This window comes from Muscardinus avellanarius (genome assembly GCF_963383645.1).
Source record: "Muscardinus avellanarius genome assembly, chromosome: 8".
NCBI lineage: Eukaryota > Metazoa > Chordata > Mammalia > Rodentia > Gliridae > Muscardinus > Muscardinus avellanarius.
Window position 1 is genome coordinate 103081178 of NC_137794.1, and position 15291 is coordinate 103096468.

General features: G+C 46.7%; 1 protein-coding gene and 1 pseudogene across 2 annotated transcripts in view; one reads left to right on the plus strand and one right to left on the minus strand.

The window, feature by feature from the left end:
• AKAP12 (A-kinase anchoring protein 12) overlaps positions 1-15291 on the plus strand; it is a gene marked incomplete at both ends in the record, with an annotated part of 103328 nt that overhangs the window by 41885 nt on the left and 46152 nt on the right. The gene's annotated exons all lie outside the window — the stretch shown is intronic.
• On the minus strand, positions 9240-9530 carry LOC308266239 (protein transport protein Sec61 subunit beta-like; annotated as a pseudogene). Its single transcript has one exon. The product of its transcript is annotated as a protein transport protein Sec61 subunit beta-like (transcript).

Genomic DNA, 15291 nt, shown 5'->3' on the forward strand with positions numbered 1-15291 from the left:
TGGTGTGAGAGCACTGACTTCACTGTGACACGTGGGTAGGAGTGAGGTGGGAATTAGGATCTTGACTTTGACATCTGCTCCGCAGAAAGCCTGGTGTGAATTCTCTGATGCAGCCGGGGGTGGCTGGGGGTGGCTCACGCCTGTGATCCCAGTATGTGGGAGGCTGCGATAGGAGCATCGCAGGACGATAGGAGCATCGCAGGTCCCAGGACGGCCTCGGCAAGCAGTGAGGCTGCATCAATCTAGTGAGACCGTGTTTCAAAATAAAAGTAAAATAGAGGCTGGGTAGCTTGGAGGTATTAGAGTGCCCTGGGTTCCATCCCAGTACAAGGAAGGAAGGAAAGAGGGAAAGAAAGGGAGGAAAGAAGGAAAGGAGGGAGGGAGGGAGGGAGGATCACTAAAATGATCTCTGGGCACCAGTTTGTGCTCTGAGGCCCTGATTGTTGTTCCTCTAGCTCTTCACAGTAACCTGTTGCTTATTTTGTTCTTGGGATGCAAGATGGCAGCTCATTTGTCCCAGATAGTTTGCAGGTGCAACACCTTGGGAAGGTGGGGGATTTACCCATGATGGACACGATACGAGGCTGTACAGCTCTGGGGTCTGCTCTGCTGTCGGACTTGATGTGATCTGGCGCAGACAGTCAGGAGCCAGCCAGGAGAAGTCACGCAGAGAGGGGGGGGGAGGAGAGGGAGGGAGGGAGGGAGAGAGAGAGAGGGAGGGGGAGGGGGAGGGAGGGGAGAGAGAGAGAGAGAGAGAGAGAGAGAGAGAGAGAGAGAGAGAGAGAGAGAGAGAGAGAGAAGAGAAATAACGAGAGAGGAAGCCCGGCGTGGTGGCGCACGCTTGTCATCCCAGCATTCGGGAGGCTGAGACCGGAGGATCGTGGTTCGCAGACAGCCTCAGGTACTTAGTGAGGTCCTCTGCAACTCAGTGAGACCCGGTTTCAAAATAAAGAATAAAATAGGGGCAGGGGGTGTAGCTTGGAGGTCGAATGCCCCTGGGTTCCATCCCCAGACCCGCAAAAAAAAAAAAAAACCCAGAAAAACAAACAAACAAAAATCGAGCGAGGAGCTATCGCCATCCTTAACACAAGGCAGGGTAGGAATTGTTGGACTGCTTTATCTTTCTCCCACAAGTGGACACCCTGTGCAGACCACGGTTCACTGAGCTAAGATGTGTGCTAGATGGAGCGTGTCATGGTGCTATGGCTTGGAAACGCCCCCCCAAAGCCCATGTGTCCAAGGCTTGGTCCCCAGGCCGTGGTGCTGGGGGAGGCCGTGGAACCTTAGGAGGTGGCTGGAAAGGGGGTATCGGGACGGCCACCGTGAGGTGCGCAGATGCTCCACCAACCACTCCCGCCAGGACTGATGCGCTGCCACAGGCCCAAGCAGCTCAGCCAAGCAACTGTGGTCTGAAAGCTCGGAAACAATGGGCCAAAGTAAATCTTTTATCTTTTATTTAAGGAGTACTGGAGGCTGAGTCCCAGGGCCTTCTGCCCAGTCCTATTTTTTTTTTTTTTTGTGGTACTGGGGGTGGAACCCAGAGGCTTTCTACCTCTGGGCTATACTCCCAGACCTATTTTATACTTTTTTGGAAACAGGGTCTCACTAAGTTGCTGAGAGCCTCACTCTAAGTAGCTGAGGCTGGCTTCGAACCTGCACGATCCTCCTGTCTCAGCCTCCCAAGCGCAGGGATTACAAGCGTGCGCCACCACGCCCAGCTGCCCAGTCCTATTTTATTTTTTGAGACAGGGTCTCATTAAGTTGCTGAGGGTCTTGCTAAACTGCTGAGGCTGGTCTTGAACCTGCAGTTCTTCTGTCTTAGCCTCCCAAGTTCTGGGGTTCCAGGCATGCACCACTGTGGCATGTTTGACTGAGTCCCCTACCCCACCCCTGCCTGCCAACTTCTGCTCTCAGGACTGGGGATTGACTCCAGGGGAGCTCTACTACCGATGTCTAACCCCAGCTCTTTTCATTTATTTTGAGGCAGATCTTTCTAAGTCGCCCGGGCTGGCCCCAGGTTTGTGATCCTCCCGAGTAACTAAGAGGAGCAGCTAGAATCACAGGTGTGCACCACACCTGGCTGGTTAGACCGAGCGTTCGCCATGGTAATGCAAAACCGACCAACACACAGACCCAGCGTAATGTAAATAGGACTTCGTTTTCTTGATTTAACTTGGAGGAAAGAAAAAGAGTTTAGTGTGACGGGCCCCGCCCATCAGCCAGTAAGTCCGAGAGCTAAGATGGCGCTGAGCGGAAATCTTCCCCAGAGCACTTAGGTGGTAAACAGCTTTCAGGAAGTGACGACAAGAGCATGAGATACACGGGAACACCGCATGCCATAGGGCAACAGCCAATGGACTGGCTGTTGCCATGAGTTGTGCACGTGAACAGTCTGCTGATTGGCTGTTGGGCTCTATATAAGGGGAAGATTTCTGGGGAAAGGAGGAGAGAAGAGAAGATTTACGGGAAGAAGATTTGCGGGAACTGTACAAGAACCTGGGGTAATAAAACTGCTTGAGGAAGATCGTGTAAGAGTCGTCACTGCGCGCGACAAGTGGTTGGCCCGTACGGGGACCTTCGCTTTGATCAGAACCTCGGCAGTCCAGGGCAGCCGGCTGGTAAGTACTCCTTGACTCCGAAAAGGGAGGAGGAGGCTCCGTTTACGGAGGGTTATTTTCCCCGATCAAAGGGGGCTCCATTAAGGAGGATATTTAGTAAATAAGGCTCGCGGATAAGCGAGGCTCGCGGAAAAGCGAGGAATAGCGCTGTATTTTCCCCGATCAAAGGGGGCTCCATTAAGGAGGATATTTTTTAGTGTAAGTAAGTTAGAGAATCGGGCTGGTCCTGATTCGACAAGATGGGAAATAGTCCATCTCACCCATTGCATAAAGCATTGAAAGCTTTGTTGAAAAGTAGAGGCCTAAAGCTTAGGGACAAGACAATACAAGATTTTCTCGAACAAATAGATAGGGTAGCGCCATGGTTTACAGTATCAGGGAATCTTTCTTTAGCAAGCTGGGATAAATTGGGAAGAGACGTAGAACGCGCCGAAGAACAAGGTATTGTCACAGGAGGGACTCGGCCGCTTTGTCGGCTGATTCGTGCCTGTTTGGAAGAAAGGCGCTTTAGAAAATTTGTGCAGGAGGGCCAGGCAGCTTTAGACGGTGTAAAAGAGGAACGTTCAACTTCCTCTAAAGTGGCCAGTGAGGAGGATTCAGAGTCAGAGGGGGAGGATGAATCTGAGGAGGAATTAGAGGCCATTTGTAAACAAGTGAAAGCTTTTGAACTGATTAAAGAGGAAATTTCGCCTCCTCCGTATAACCCTTCTGCGCCCAGAGCAGGAGAAGGTGTCTCTTTTAGTAGTCAGATGTGGAGAGATGCGGGAATTTTTTTAGCAAATCAAGCTTTCCCAGTTTTCCAGCTGCAGGAGGGGGGAAATCGTTATCATGAGCCTTTGGACTTTAAAATAGTTAAGCATCTCGCAGAGTCAGTTCGCACATATGGGTCGTCAGCTGCTTTCACTATAGCAATAATAGAGAGTTTACATCGCTATGCCATGACCCCAGGAGACTGGCAAAATTTGGTTAGGGCCACCTTAAATCCTGGCCAATATTTGGATTGGAAAGCTTATTATATAGAATATGCCACTGAACAAGCTGCACGTAATCGAGCAGCAGGAAATTCAGCCTGGGATATAGACATGCTGATGGGCCAAGGACGATTTGCTAATCAACAGCTTGGGTATCCACAACAGGTGTATGAACAAATCAACAGACTCGCTACCCAGGCCTGGAAGGCCCTCCCTAACAAAGGAGAGGTATCTGGTAACCTTACAAAGATTACTCAAGGATTGACTGAACCCTTTTCAGACTTCGTTGCCCGTCTAGTAGAGGCTGCGGGAAGAATTTTTGGGGATTCTGACGCGGCCATGCCGCTCATTAAACAATTGGTCTATGAGCAATGCACTAAAGAATGCAGACAGGCCATCACTCCTTACAAACATAAAGGCCTAGAGGTGTGGATGAAGGTGTGCAGGGAACTCGGAGGACCCTTAACCAATTCAGGACTTGCTGCAGCCATTATACAGGCCTCCGGACAACAAAGTAAGAATAGTACCAAAAATGGCAATTGTTTTTCCTGTGGAGCGACAGGACACTTAAAACGAGATTGTCCTAAGTGTAGGGCGTCCCAATCTTATCCTTCTCCTCCTGAGTATTGTCGTCGATGTAGAAAAGGAAGGCATCCTACTTTTGAGTGCCGTTCGGTTAAAGATATCGATGGCAACCCCTTGCCCTATACTGGAAAGCAATCATCAAATACTCAGACAAAAAACGGGAGGGCGGGCCCTCGTTCCCAGGGCCCACAAAAATATGGGAACCCTCAGGTGTATGGGGCCATGGAGACACAGCCACCTCAGTGGCCCAATTTACAGCCTCCGGAACAGTCCGGCGAGCCACTCCAGGTTCGGCAGGATTGGACCTCTGTGCCACCTCCAGGCTGGTATTAACGCCACAAATGGGGGTTCAAATTATTGAAACAGATTTTCAAGGTCCTCTGCCACCTAATTCTGTTGGCTTACTTTTTGGAAGGTCTTCCTCTACCATGAAAGGACTTGTAGTCCATCCGGGGGTTATAGATGAGGATTATACCGGTATTATCAAAGTGATGGTTTCAGCGCCCCGGGGTATCGTTGCCATTTCCCCTGGGGATAGAGTGGCACAGTTACTTTTGCTTCCCAGTCTACATGGTATGTTTCCTTCAGCAGAGGGACGACGCGGTATTGGTGGGTTCGGTTCTTCAGGAAATGAGTTAATATCTCTTGCCTTTGATATGGGAACTCGTCCCTTGATAACCTTGGACGTGGAAGGCAAGCAAATCCTAGGACTTTTAGATACTGGGGCAGATAAAAGTGTCATCGCCTGTAAAGATTGGTCATCTTCATGGCCCACTCAAAAGGCTACCGGAGAACTTAGAGGTTTGGGTTATGCTAAAACCCCTGACCTCAGTGCTAGGGCTTTACATTGGAAAGATCAGGAGGGACATAAGGGGCAGTTTGAACCCTATGTGCTGGAGCTGCCAGTTTCCCTCTGGGGAAGAGATTTATTAGTGGACATGGGATATTCCTTACAAAATACATCTTATTTCCCCCAAGCCCATAATATTCTCCTTCGCCAGGGCTACCACCCTTCCTACGGGCTGGGAAAACACCTCCAGGGACGTAAAAGCCCAATTCCTACTAAAGAAAAGAGTGGTCGCGAGGAACTGGGTTTTGTGCAGTAGCCACTGAGGAGGCAATTCCCATTACCTGGAAGACGGGAGATCCAGTATGGGTTCCTCAGTGGCCTCTCTCCCGTGAAAAGCTTGAAGTAACAAGGAAATTAGTACAAGAGCAATTACAGTTAGGCCATATCCGGCCATCCACCTCTCCTTGGAATACCCCGATTTTTGTGATAAAGAAAAAATCTGGAAAATGGAGGTTATTACACGACCTCCGAGCCATAAATAGCCAAATGCAGATTATGGGGCCAGTCCAACGAGGGCTTCCACTCCTCTCTGCTATTCCGAAGGAGTGGCCACTTATCAGCATAGATATAAAAGATTGTTTTTTCTCCATCCCTTTAAATCCTGCGGATACTCCTCGTTTTGCTTTTACTGTTCCCTCTATTAATCAAGAGGAAATTGACAGTAGATATGAATGGGTGGTCCTCCCACAAGGAATGGCCAATAGCCCTACCCTCTGTCAATTATATGTAAATAGTGCTCTTGAGCCCGTAAAAACCAAATTTCCAGAAATTCGGTGTATTCATTACATGGATGACATTTTGTTAACCACAAAAAATCCCTCCATACTTGAGGAGGCTTATTGTCACCTTGTAAAGATTTTGGAAACTCATCAATTATTCATCGCCTCAGAAAAGGTACAAAGAGGAGAAAATATACACTTTCTTGGCAACATTGTTCTCCCCCATGCAGTCCTGCCTCAAAAATTAATCATCCGCACTGATCAACTAAAAACCCTCAATGATTTCCAAAAACTGTTGGGAGACATTAATTGGGTTCGACCCTTTTTACAAATTCCTAACCATGCCTTGAAACCTTTATATAATCTGCTCGTAGGCAATCCTCAATTAGATTCTCCTCGCGTCCTTACCGATGAGGCCCGCCATGCGTTACAATTAGTAGAACAAGCACTTACGAAAGCGTCTCTCCGTCGAGTGACCCCTGGACAGCCATTATGGGCTTGTATCCTGGCCACTGAAAAACAGCCTACTAGTGTTCTTTGGCAACAAGGACCCCTTCTTTGGATTCACCCCAAAGTCTCCCCTCAAAAGGTAGTTGAATATTATCCCACCAGTGTAGCAAGCCTTGCCCTTAAAGCCATTCAGCAGTGCATCCAACACTTTGGCAGAACGCCCGATAAGCTGGTGGTACCGTACACTGCTCTGCAAGTACAAACGCTGGTAGCCACTATTGATGATTGGGCTATACTTATGTGCTCTTTCAGTGGTGAAATAGACAATCATCTTCCCAAAGATCCATTGTTACATTTTGTTCTGGAACATCCTCTCATTTTCCCATTGGTCACTAAAAACAAACCTGTAGCTAATGCAATTAACATTTTTACTGATGGATCCAAAACTGGTGTGGGGGCCTACCTAATAGAGGGAAGCGATCCTGTTATCATCCAATATTCACATACCTCTCCACAACTGGTTGAATTAAATATTGTTTTAGAAATTTTTAAGAGAGTTTCTTCTCCTTTCAATTTATTATCAGATTCACAATATGTGGTTAATCTGGTTAGATCGCTTGAATGTGCGGGTCAACTCTCTTTACATACTCCTATTCATTCTATGGCTAGCCAAATCCAGATTTATATACATTTAAGAAAGACACCATTCTTTATCCAGCACGTTAGGGCACATACTGGATTACCTGGCCCTATTACATATGGAAATGATCTAGTAGATAAACTCACCAAGATACATATGATTTTTTCTCTTACTCAAATGCAACAGGCACAGGCATTTCACCGTCAATATCATGTAAATTCTAAAACATTACAACAGCGATTTAAAATCCCTCGACATCAGGCTCGGGAAATTGTAAAAACCTGTAATGCCTGTGCCCCTTTTTTACACCCCTCACATGTGGGCATTTGCCCACGAGGCTTGCTCCCTCTACATCTCTGGCAAATGGATGTAACTCACATATCTGAATTTGGAAAATTGAAATATATCCATGTTTCCATAGATACTGTCTCTGGAATTATTCATGCATCTGCTCATGCCGGGGAAAAGGCACATGACGTCGTCAATCATTGCCTTGAGGCCTGGGCAGCATGGAATATGCCTAAAGAAATAAAAACTGATAATGGCCCGGCTTATACTTCCCAAAAATTCACATCTTTTTGTTCACAGATGGGAATAACTCTAAAGCATGGCCTTCCGTACAACCCTCAGGGACAGGGTATTGTGGAACGCGCCCATCGTACTCTTAAAGAATGCTTGATAAAACAAAAAGAGGGAATTGGAACCAATATGAAACCGAAGCAGCGCCTATCCTTAGCCCTTTTTACTTTGAATTTTTTGCAATTAGATGTCAATGGCAAGACTGCTGCCGATCGTCATTTTGCCCCCTCGGGTACGAGCCAGGGTTTCGTGCGTTGGAAGGATGCCCTCACAGGGCAATGGAGGGGACCTGACCCAGTGCTCACATGGGCCAGAGGCTCTGTTTGTGTGTTTCCACAGAACGGCGCCGATCCTGTCTGGGTTCCAGAGCGGCTGACTCGTCTGGTGAAACAAAAGGATGATGAGCCATCGACTGATTCTTTTGGGGACCATGATACTGTGGAATTCCAAGGATAGGAAGTGATCCACAATGGGGGCTTTTGACTGCTTTTTCTTTTCTATTGCCTTTGAGTCATTCTGCTCAAGTTCTTCCCCGCTTAATCCTTTTACCTTTTCCCCTTAAAATTGGCACAGGAGCAAATTCTACTTTTGCAGGTTATAATTTTACTTATTAGAGCCTGACCATGGCCTTTCATTCTAACCTATTTGATCTGTGGCTTCTTTGTGGGATAAATGGCAGTTGCACGGATTTAGCTCCCCTTGTCATGATTAATGCTAATGCGTTTATTGCCGCTAATCTTTCTTGCGAGCTTTCTGCATATCCTACAGATAACCGGTCATCGAAATTTGACAATTTGACAAGACGGTTGCGGTTGGAGATCATCAAAACCAATACTACTCAAGTTGACCCGGTGATGGCCCGCACCTTGATGTCCTGGATCCAACAAGCAGCTCGTCATTTAAAAGAGTGGGCTGGACTGGGTGCTCTTGGTCTTTGTCTGGTCTTACTGTGTATCTTATGTCTCTACTGTCTTAGAAAACTAATCCGTCAGCGCGCTACAGATCAAGTGCTCATAGCTCAGGCATTTGCAGCCATGGAGTTGGGACAATCCCCTCAAATATGGCTTGCGGCGATGGGAAAGTCTTAATGACAGGATGCCAGCTAGGACTGCACTCGGGACCCCGGGAGGGTGCATCCCGAGGAGGGCATGCTCAACTGCATACGGGTTGCCACTGATTCTTGTCCCGTCCCTGGCAAAAGGTGGTGGGCCTAGAAGCCCCTTCCAAACATACAGGGGTTGAGTCCTCTGTCCTCTCCTGTCTGAAAAAACAAAAAAGGGGGAACTGTGACGGGCCCCGCCCATCAGCCAGTAAGTCCGAGAGCTAAGATGGCGCTGAGCGGAAATCTTCCCCAGAGCACTTAGGTGGTAAACAGCTTTCAGGAAGTGACGACAAGAGCATGAGATACACGGGAACACCGCATGCCATAGGGCAACAGCCAATGGACTGGCTGTTGCCATGAGTTGTGCACGTGAACAGTCTGCTGATTGGCTGTTGGGCTCTATATAAGGGGAAGATTTCTGGGGAAAGGAGGAGAGAAGAGAAGATTTACGGGAAGAAGATTTGCGGGAACTGTACAAGAACCTGGGGTAATAAAACTGCTTGAGGAAGATCGTGTAAGAGTCGTCACTGCGCGCGACAGTTTAGTTTTTTTTTTCCCCATGAATTAAAAAGTTTGTCATAGAAAAAAATTGATTATTCAAAATCAATTTCCTGTAAAACAATAGCTTACAGAAAATTTCTTTCTCATGAACAGAAAACCACTGTAGTTTTGGTCCAAGATATGTTGGGATTTTTCCTTCTTCTTCAGATGACAGATGGATGAATCTATGAACGAGTGTACTTGCCCCAAATGTGCAACATAAATACAGAAGCGACGAACAGAAGACTCATAGCCAATCCTGGAGCAGGGCCAGCTCGGAGCCCTGGGGAATCCTCGGTGTAGAATCGCCACATCCCCCCAGTACTGCTGAGGTTGTGTGGCCCGCGCTTCTTGTTCCGCAGCTGGCATTTTCCCTCTGCCGGACTGTGGGTCGTGCCGCCCGGGGCGGCCACTGCTTTGCTGGGAGAGCGCCCGGAGGAGCCCACGTTAGTACCACTGGGCGTCGGACCCGGCATGCTGGAGGCTGGAGGGCCGCAGGATGGAGAAGTGGACGGCAGGAAAGTTGCCGGGTGCGCCAAGAGCTTAGTTTTTTGTGTTCATTCCTTAGAGTTCATTTTTGGCTCTTTGTAGCTGTAAGTACTGGATTATTTTTTTTTTTAATTTTGACACAGAGCCTCACTAAATTGCTGAGGCTGACCTCAAAGCTGTGATCCTCCTGTCTCAGCGTCCCAAGTAGTGGGATTCACCACCACACTCAGCTATACTTTTTTTTTAAAAAAAGTGTTCTACCTCTGAGGTCTACCAGCCCTATTTTTTATTCTTTATTTTGAACCAGGGTCTCACTAAGTTGTGGAGGGCCTCACCAAGTATCTGAGACTGTCGATGAGTCTGCGAATCTGCGGTCCTCAGCCTCCCAAGTACTGGGCTCACTGGTGTGTGCCACCACACCCAGCTATACCCGTTCTTAATTACAAGTGTTATGGCACATTTCTTGGTGACTAAGGGTTTCCCTCCAGGTCCAGCAGTTCCTCCACGAGTGTCCACTCAAAGGACCCTGGTGGTAGGAGGCGTAGCTTCAGCGCCACAGTTTTCTTTCGTTGTCTTTATTGGACATCTCTGTGTCTTAGGAATAACGCAGACCCGAAGTCCTGGGTGTTTGGCCTTGGGAAGGCGCTGCCCACCACAGGGTCCCACCGGACCCTCCTCACAGCCTTTAATTGTCCCCCTCTCAAGCAGAGATCAAGCAGATTCCCTGCACCCGAAAATCAACATGGCTGATCTCCTACCTAACCGGATTTAGAGTTCTTTGTTTTCTTTTACATACTTTCCCAGAGAACCCAGGCGTTTTAATACTTTAAAAACAACTCTAACTTTTTAAAGTGGGGGGAATATTTGACTGACATGTTGTGTGTTAAAACATACCGCCTGTGTCTGCGGAGTCTTAGTTATGGGTGGTGTTAATAGATGTGACCGATGGGCCAATCATTTTAGAGCTACAGGGATTTCCTCCATAGAGGGTCAGAATGCACATTGAGGAGTCTTCAGATTCCAAGTAAATCAGCCCAACCATCTAGATCAGAGTTTCCCAGGCTGAAGTAAGCACGCAGTACTTCTTTTCCCCTCCTTCCCTCTCTCCCTCCCTTCCTCCTCTCTGTTTTGGTACTGGGGATTCATCCCAGGGCATTCTATCTCCAAGGTACACCCCCAGCCCTTTTTTATTTGTTTTGAAGCAGGGTGTCCTTCAGTTGTTGAGGGTCTCACTAAGTTGCTGAGACAATCCTTTTTGTGTGTGTGTGTGTGTGTGTGTGTGTGTGTGTGTGTGTGGTACTGGGGATAGAACCCAGGGGCATTCTACCTCTGAGCTACACCCCTAGCCCTATTATTTTTATTCTTAGAATTGCAAAGGGCCTCACTAAGTAGCTGAGGCTGGCGGCAAACCCAGATCCTCCTTTCTCAGCCTCCCAAATGCTGGGATGACAAGCGTGCCCACCACGCCCGGCTTGACGCATCCTTGTACCTCAGCCTCCCAGTACTGGGCTTACAGGCGTGTACCCTGTGCCGGGCTGACTCGTAACATTTCTGAGATAATCCTTTGGACACTGAAGTTGATTCATCTGCGACGCTGATATTGTTTAATTCCTATTTGAAAAATGGTCTTTGAGGTTGAGAGAACTAATTTGTAGACAGTGGTCCCAACTAAATGAGATAGCCCTTAGAGGTCCAGTCCTTCAGTGCTCACACACGCAAGGCGAGCTGTCTTATTTATTAAGACACTCAACAGTTTGAATATTTGTGGTACCGGGGATTGAACTCAGAGGCACTTTACCTTTGAGTTATACCCCCAGCCCTTTTTTTTTTTTTGGTGGTACTGGGCATTGAACCCAGGGGCGTTCAACCTCTGAACTATACCCCAGCCCTAATTTTTCTCCTTTCTTCTTTCTTTTCTTCCTCCCTCCCTCCCTCCCTCCTTTCTCTCTTTCTTTCTTTCTTTCTTTCTTTCTTTCTTTCTTTCTTTCTTTCTGGTACTGGGGATGGAAGCCAGGGGCATTCTACCTCTGAGCAACACCCCCAGACCTATTTTTTATTTATTTTGAAACGGGGTCTCACTGAGTTGCAAAGGGCCTAAGTAGCTGAGGCTGTCTATAAACTGCGATCCTCCTGTCTCAGCCTCCCAAATGCTAGGATTACAAGCGTGCGCCACCACGCCTGGCTCCAGCCCTATTTTTTAGTCTTTATTTGGAAATAGAGCCTCACTGATTTGCAAAGGGTCTCACTAAATAGCTGAGACTGGCCATGAACTGTGATCCTCCAGTCTCAGCCTCCCAAATGCCGGAAGTTATGCCACCACGCCCGGCTTCCCCCAGCCCTTCTTAATTTTTATTTTGGAACAGAGCGTTGCTAGGTTGTTAAGAGTCTTGCTACATTGCTGAGGCTGGCCTGAAACCCGTGAACCTCCTGTCCCAGCCTCCCAAGTTCTGGGATTATAGGCATGCACCACCACACTTGGCTTGAAAATTTTAAGAGACAGGAAAATCGGGGACCTGTCAACAGTGGCCAGAGACCCTCTGTTATATATACTCTTCACCAAGCAGCACTTATAATCCTGAAATTAAAGGCATCACCGGTTTTATTTAAAGGTCAGAAGCCTGGGATTTCGTCATGCTCAGGAGGGTCTGTTAGCTCTTCACCCAGGAAAACTGGGATTGCAAGGAGCTGTCTACTGGTCAGTTTCTGAGAGATAGGGCCCCGGATATTAAAGGTCACTGGAACCACTCCTCCTGGCACGTGCGTCTCAGTATCAAATGGTGGCAGAGAGCTTTCAGTTCCAGGGTTTTGATGATACTCTGAAACTCAATACGCAGTTCATTTTCCCTCTGAAAAACCTTACTAGTTAAAAGGCCCCTGCATACTATTCTCTTTTAGATTGCCGTCATCTTTTTTTATTTAATGTATTTATGTATTTGTCTCTTCTCTACTGATATGTGGGTTGAACCCAGGGTGTTGCGCATACAAGACGACTGCTTTGCCACTGAGCTACGCCCTGCCTACCTATTCTTTTTAATTTCTATTCATTAATTTTGCCATGCTGGGGATTAAACTCAGTGGCATTCTACCTCTGAGCTACACCTCCAGTCTTATTTTTTATTCTTTATTTTGAAACAGGGTCTCAGCTGGGCGTGGTGGCGCACACTTGTAACCCCAGCACTTGGGAGGCTGAGACAGGAGGATCGTGGGTTCACGGCCGGCCTCAGCTACTTAGTGAGGCCCTCTGCAACTTAGTGAGAACCCGTTTCAAAATAAAGAGTTAAAAATAGGACTGGTGGTGTAGCTCGAAGGTAGTATATCCCTGCAAAATAAGTAAATAAATAAATAAATAAATATAAAAGAAAAAAAGAAAGAAAAGAAAAGAAAAGAAAAGAAATGGGGTCTAAGTTGCGGAGGCCTCACTAAGTAGATGAGGCTGGCCCTGAAGCTTTGATCCTCCTGTTTCAGCTTCACAAGTACTGGGATTACAAGTGTGCGCCACCACAGCCGGCTATCTCTTTTAAATTCATGTGATAGAAACATATATTCCTGATTGTTTGAGCAGTGTGTAACTGTGAACCTTGGTCTGATTAGGAATTGCATCAGTATCAAGGGCTGAAACATTTCACCAGTTTTTGTGGTTGCAGTTTGGGGGGATCAAAACAGGAGCAGAACTTGAATCCAGAAGCATTCAACTTCTGAGCTACACTTTCAGCCCTATTTTTTATTCCTTATTTTGAAACAGGATCTCACTAAGTTACAGAGGACCTCACTAAGTAGCTGAGGCTGAACCTGTACTCCTCCTGTCTCAGCATCCCAAGTCCTGAGAGTACAAGTGTGTGCCACTGTGCCCGGCTCTAATGTTTATTTTTTATTATTATTTTTTTTTTGCGGTACTGGGGATGGAACCCAGGGGCATTCAACCTTCAAGCTATACTCCCAGTCCTATTTTTATTCTTTATTTTGAAACGGAGTCTGAGGCTGTCCATGTGATCCTCCTGTCTCAGCCTCCCAAATAATGTGATTACAACTGTGCGCTGCCACATCCGGCTTTCTAGTGTTTATTTGAAAACAGGGCTCAGTTGCCATGCGGAGGCTCTCCTAGAACCTGTGGGCCTCGTGTCACAGCCTCCCAAGAAATGGGATTGAAGCAGGCCCTCCTTACAAGATTACAGTCGTGAACCACAGCATCCTAAGGCCAAGCTTAAACAAGTGTAGGGGAGGGGACATAGAAGGATTAGAGTCTGATCCAATTTCTTTACTAAATTGGGCCTATTTTTTCATCTAAACTTCTTTTAAGTCTGAATTACTACTGATAGAGTTTCTGTTTCTTTTGCGTGAGCATGTGGTACTAGGGATGGAACCTAGTGGCCTTCTACCTCTGGACTACACCCTGATCTATTTTATTTTTATTTTTATTTTTTATTTTTTGGTGGTACTGGGGTTCCTGGAAGCCCTTCTACCTCCGGGCTACACTCCCAGACCTATTTTTACATTTTTATATGGAAACAGGGTCTCCTAAGCCAGCACGTGCGGCTGGCTTCGAACCTGCGCGATCCTCCTGTCTCTGCCTCCCAAGCGCGGGGATGACAAGCGTGCGCCACCACGCCCGGCGACCCTGATCTATTTTATATTTCATTTGAAAACAGGGTCTCACTAAGTTGCTGAGAGCCTCACTTCAAACCTGCGCCATCTTCCTGTCTCAGCCTCCCAAGTACTGGGATTACAAGGGTGCACCACCATGCCCAGCTAGTTATTTGTTTATTTTAGATTCTATTTTCAACCTATTTCTAGAAATCTTAAAACACATTGGAAACTTCTTTATTATATATATATATATATATATATATATATATATACATATACATACACACACACACACACACACACATATATATATATATATATAATTTATTTCCATGTAATTTATTTCCATGTATGCATGTATACACACATACTCTTTTTTGGAGGAGGATACTGAATATTGAACCCAGGGGCATTCTACCTGGGACTCCCTGTCTCAGCTCCCGTGCACTGGGATCAGATGCGTGTACCACCACACCCGACACACATACACCTTTTACCTGTGTTATTGTTTAGACTATTTGTTCTTTGTGTTGTTTGTTTTATTTTTATTTATTAACTTTTTGTGGGCCTGGGGATGGAACCCAGGGACATTTGACCTCTGAGCTACATCCTTGCCCTATTTTTTATTCTTTATTTTATTTTATTTTTGTAGTACTGGGTTGGAACCCAGGAGCTTTTTCTACCTCCAGGCTATACTCCCAGACCTATTTTATACTTTATTTGGAAACAGGGTCTCACCTAGTTGCTGAGAGCCTCACTAAGTAGCTGAGGCTGGCTTCGAACCTGTGCGATCCTCCTGTGTCAGCCTCCCTAGTGCGGGAATTACAAGTGTGCGCCACCACGCCTGACTTACGTTTATTATTTTATTAATTTGTGTTTTGAATTGGTCTCACTAAGTTGATGAGTGTCTTACTGCTTGTTGAGACTGTCCTCGAACCTGCAATCCTGAGATGCCTGTCTCAGCCTCCCAAGCACTGGAATTATAAGCCTGTGCCCAGCACCTCCAGCTTCGGCTAGACTCCTAATTTTTTCTATTACAAATTATTGTTTATTGCACATCATTGTGCATATATCTGTACACAGATGTAAAGCTATATCTGCCAGAATGGCTCAGTGGAGCCACTGGGTACGTACATTTAAGAAAAAAATTGTGTGTGTAGGGGA